Genomic DNA, 6,039 nt, shown 5'->3' on the forward strand with positions numbered 1-6,039 from the left:
TACTGTAATGAACTCATTATTTATTTATATTGGTGTTAAACCTACTGTATTGCGACTTCTCTATGGTTTATAAACTATTTTACTAGCCATAGATTCATCAAAATAAGCAATCAACACACACAAAACAGAATCTGTCAAAAACAGAACAGTCTGTAGTAATCTGTAGCTAGCACAAGATCTGGAACCCCAAAAATTCTAAAATAAATTGCTGGACGTGAGAAATTTATCTATTAATCATCTTCAAAAATAATTAACTAAATAGCACTTTCCAAATAAAAATGTCAGCAGTTCTCGTGAGCGCTAAAGTTTCTGTTTTTTTACAGCAAGATTAACAAGACTTTCCCCTAGTCTTCCCAACGGTTCTACTTGGAACAAACAATAATTAAACACAAAAAACACAACCAAAACAGAGGCTAGATAAATTATTTGTTACTAAACAGGATCAAAATCAAGGAATAAAAATAAAATTGGGTTGTCTCCCAACAAGCGCTATCGTTTAACGCCCCTAGCTAGGTATAAAAAGCAAGGATAGATCTAGGTATTTCCATCTTTGGTAGGCAATCCATAAGTGGCTCTCATAATAGATTCATAAGGTAATTTAATTTTCTTTATAGGAAAGTGTTCGATGCCTTTCCTTAAAGGAAATTGGAATCTAATATTTCCTTCCTTCATATCAATAATTGCACCAGTCGTTCTAAGGAAAGGTCTACCAAGAATAATAGGACATGAATGATTGCAATCTATGTCAAGAACAATAAAATCTACGGGCACATAGTTACTATTTGCAACAATAAGAACATCATTAATTCTTCCCATAGGTTTCTTAATAGTGGAATCCGCAAGGTGCAAGTTCTAAGAGCAATCATCAAAATCACGGAAACCTAACAAATCACACAAAGTCTTTGGAATCGTGGAAAGACTAGCACCCAAATCACACAAAGCATAGCATTCATGATCTGTAATTTAATTTTAATAGTTGGTTCCCACTCATCATAAAGTTTTCTAGGGATAGAAACTTCCAACTCAAGTTTTTCTTCATAAGATTGCATCAAAGCATCAACGATATGTTTAGTAAAAGCTTTATTTTGACTATAAGCATGAGGAGAATTTAGCACGGATTGCAACAAGGAAATACAATCAATCAAAGAGCAATTGTCATAATTAAATTCCTTGAAATCCAAAATAGTGGGTTCATCAATATTTTAAAGTTTTGATCTCTTCAATCCCACTTTTATCAAATTTAGCATCGAGATCTAAAAACTCCGAATTTTTGGAACGCCTTCTAGGTAAAGGTGGATCATATTCAGTCCCATCATTATCAAGATTCATATTGCAAAACAAAGATTTAATAGGGGACACATCAATAACTTTTAGATCTTCATCTTTATTATCATGGAAACTAGAAGAACACGCTCTTATAAAGGAATCTTTCTAGCACGCATCCTAGCGGTTCTTTCTTTGCACTCATCAATGGAAATTCTCATGGCTTTGAGAGACTCATTGATATCATGCATAGGAGGAATAGATCTAAGTTTTAAAGAATCAACATCAAGATAAATTCTATCAATGTTCCTAGCCAAATCATCAACTTTAAGCAATTTCTCTTCAAGCAAAGCATTGAAATTATTTTGTGAATTCATAAATTCCTTAACACTAGTCTCAAATTCAGAGGGCATCTTATTAAAATTTCCATAAGAATTGTTGTAGGAATTACCATAATTATTAGTGGAATTACTAGGATACGACCTAGGGTTAAAGTTACCTCTATATGCGTTGTTACCAAAATTGTTCCTACCAACAAAATTCACATCCATAGATTCATTAGTATTCTCAATCAAAGTAGACAAAGGCATATCATTAGGATCAGGAGAAACACTTTTATTAGCAAATAATTTCATAAGTTCATCCAACTTTCCACTCAAAACATTAATTTCTTCTATTGCATGCACTTTTTTATTAGTAGATCTTTCAGTGTGCCATTGAGAATAATTAACCATAATATTATCTAGGATTTAGTAGCTTCTCCTAAAGTTATTTCCATAAATGTGCCTCCCGCAGCCGAATCTAAAAGATTTCTAGAAGCAAAATTCAATCCGGCATAAAAAATTTGTATAATCATCCACAAATTCAAACCATGTGTTGGGCAATTACGTAAAGCTTGTGCAACATGTTCATGATCAAGTTGCTTAAAATTCATAATATCATTTCTAAGAGAGATGATCTTAGCGGGAGGAAAATACTTAGAGATAAAAGCATCTTTGCACTTATTCCAAGAATCAATACTATTTTTAGGCAAAGACGAAAACCAAGCTTTAGCACGATCTCTAAGCGAAAAAGGAAATAGCTTCAATTTAACAATATCATTGTCCACATATTTCTTATTTTCCATATCACACAAATCAACGAAGCTATTTAGATGGGTAGCGGCATCTTCACTAGGAAGGCCGGAAAACGGATCTTTCATGACAAGATTCAGCAAGGCAGCATTAATTTCACAAGATTCAGCATCAGTAAGAGGAGCAATCGAAGTGCTAATAAAATCATTATTGTTGGTATTGGTAAAGTCACACAATTTAGTGTTATCTTGAGCCATCGTGACAAGCAATCAATCCAACACACAAGCAAACAAGGAACGGGCAAAAAAGAGGCAAATAGAGAAAGAGAGGGAGGATAGAGAGAGAGGAGGCGAATAAAATGGCAAGGGTGAAGTGGGGGAGAGAAAAACGAGAGGCAAATGGCAAAGAATGTAATGTGGGAGATAAGGGTTTGTGATGGGTACTTGGTATGTTGACTTTTGCGTAGACCTCCCTGGCAACGCGCCAGAAATCCTTCTTGCTACCTCTTGAGCACTGCGTTGGTTTTCCCTTGAAGAGGAAAGGGTGATGCAACAAAGTAGCGTAAGTATTTCCCTAAATTTTTGAGAACCAAGATATCAATCCAGTAGGAGGCTACGCGCGAGTCCATAGCACCTACAAAACAAATAAATCCTCGCAACCAACGCGACAAGGGGTTGTTAATCCCTACACGGTCACTTACGAGAGTGAGATCTGATATAAATGATAAGATAATATTTTTGGTATTTTTATGATAAAGATGCAAAGTAAAATAAAAGGCAATGAAAATAACTAAGTGTTGGAAAATTAATATGATGGAAGATAGACCCGGGGGCCATAGGTTTCACTAGTGGCTTCTCTCAAGAGCATAAGTATTTTACGGTGGGTGAAAAAATTACTGTTGATCAATTGACAGAATTGAGCATAGTTATGAGAATATCTAGGTATGATCATGTATATAGGCATCACGTCCGAGACAAGTAGACCGAATCCTGCCTGCATCTACTACTATTACTCCACACATCGGCCGCTATCCAGCATGCATCTAGAGTATTAAGTTCATAAGAACAGAGTAACGCTTTAAGAAAGATGACATGATGTAGAGGGATAAATTCATGCAATATGATAAAAACATCTTGTTATCCTCGATGGCAACAATACAATATGTGCCTTGCTGCCCCTACTGTCACTGGGAAAGGACACTGCAACATTGAACCCAAAGCTAAGCACTTCTCCCATTGCAAGAAAGATCAATCTAGTAGGCCAAACCAAACTGATAATTCAAATAGACTTGCAAAGATAACCAATCATACATAAAAGAATTCAGAAGATCCAAATATTGTTCATAGATAAACTTGATCATAAACCCACAATTCACCAGTCTCAACAAACACACCACAAAAGAAGATCACATCGAATAGATCTCCACGAGAGAGGGGGCAGAACATTGTATTGAGATCCAAAAAGAGAGAAGAAGCCATCTAGCTAATAACTATGGACCCAAAGGTCTGAGGTAAACTACTCACACATCATCGGAGGGGCTATGGTGTTGATGTAGAAGCCCTCCGTGATCGATGCCCCCTCCGGTGGAGCTCCGGAACAGGCCCCAAGATGGGATCTCGTGGATACAGAAAGTTACGGCGGTGGAATTAGGGTTTTGGCTCTGTATTTGATCGTTTGGGGGTACGTAGGTATAAATAGGAGGAAGGAGTACGTCGGTGGAGCAACATCGGGCCCACGAGGGTGGAGGGTGAGCCTGGGGGTAGGCGCGCCCCGCTACCTAATGGCTTCCCTGTTGGTTGCTTGACGTAGGGTCCAAGTCTCCTGGATCATGTTCGTTCCAAAAATCACGTTCCCGAAGGTTTCATTCTGTTTGGACTCCGTTTGATATTCTTTTTCTGCGAAACTCTGAAATAGGAAAAAAAACAACAATTCTGGGCTGGGCCTCCGGTTAATAGGTTAGTCCCAAAAATAATATAGTAGTGAATAATAAAGCCCAATAATGTCCAAAACAGAAGATAATATAGCATGGAGCAATCAAAAATTATAGATATGTTGGAGACATATCAGCCCACGAGGTAGGGGGGCACGCCCCCCACCCTCGTGGCTAGGGTGTGGGCCCCTGGTCTTGATCTTTTGCCAGTATTTTTATTATTTCCAAAAATAGTCTCCATGAAGTTTTTGATCATTCTGAGAACTTTTGTTCCTGCACATAAATAACACCATGTCAATTCTGCTGAAAACAGCGTCAGTCCGGGTTAGTTCCATTCAAATCATGCAAGTTAGAGTCCGAAACAAGGGCAAAAGTGTTTGGAAAAGTAGATATGACGGAGACGTATCAACTCCCCCAAGCTTAAACCTTTGCTTGTCCTCAAGAAATTCAGTTGACAAACTGAAAGTGATAAGGAAAAACTTTTACGAACTCTGTTTGCTCTTGTTGTTGTAAATATGTAAAGCCAGCATTCAAGTTTTCAGCAAAGATTATGAACTAACCATATTCACAAGAACGCTTAGGTCTCATGTTTACTCATATCAATGGCATAATCAACTAGCGAGCAATAATAATAAATCTCGGATGACAACACTTTCTCAAAAAATCATAATATGATATAACAAGATGGTATCTCGCTAGCCCTTTTTGAGACCGCAAAACATAAATGTAGTTCACCTTTAAAGATCAAGGACTGACTAGACATTGTAATTCATGGTAAAAGAGATCCAGTCAAGTCATACTCAATGTAAACTAATCAGTAATGAATGCAAATGACAGAGGTGCTCTCCAGCGGGTGCTTTTTAATAAGAGGGTGATCATTCAACATAAAAGTAAATAGATAGGCCCTTCGCAGAGGGGAGCAGGGATTTGTAAAGGTGCCAGAGCTCAGTTTTGAAATAGAGATGAATAATATTTTGAGCGGTATACTTTCATTGTCAACATAACAACCAAGAGATGGCGATATCTTCCATGCTACACACATTATAGGCGGTTCCCAAACAGAATGGTAAAGTTTATACTCCCCTCCACCAAAAAGCATCAGTCCATGGCTTGCTCAAAACAACGAGTACCTCTAACTAACAACAGTCCGAGGGGGAGTTTTGTTTGCAATTATTTTGATTTGATTTGCATAAAGCATGGGACTAGGCATCCCGGTGACCAGCCATTTTCTCGTGAGTGAGGAGCAGAGTCCACTCCTCTTGAGAATAACCCGCCTAACATGGAAGATACGGACAACCCTAGTTGATACATGAGCTATTCGAGCATACAAAACAGTATATTTATTTGAAGGTTTAGAGTTTGTCACATACAAATTTACTTGGAACGGCGGGTAGATACCGTGAATAGGTAGGTATGATGGGCTCATATGGAATAACTTTGGGGTTTATGGAATTGGATGCACAAGCAGTATTCCCGCTTAGTACAAGTGAAGGCTAGCAAAAGACTGGGAAGCGACCAACTAGAGAGCGACAACAACCATGAACATGCATTAAAGTTAATGAACATGGAGTGCAAGCATGAGTAGGATATAATCCACCATGAACATAAATATCGTGAAGGCTATGTTGATTTTGTTTCAACTACATGCGTGAACATGTGCCAAGTCAAGTCACTTAAATCATTCAAAAGAGGATACCACCCCATCATACCACATCACAACCATTTTAATAGCATGTTGCCACGCAAGGTAAACCATTATAAGCTCCTAGCTAA

Source organism: Triticum dicoccoides, chromosome 7A, assembly GCF_002162155.2.
Source record: "Triticum dicoccoides isolate Atlit2015 ecotype Zavitan chromosome 7A, WEW_v2.0, whole genome shotgun sequence".
NCBI classification, from domain to species: domain Eukaryota; kingdom Viridiplantae; phylum Streptophyta; class Magnoliopsida; order Poales; family Poaceae; genus Triticum; species Triticum dicoccoides.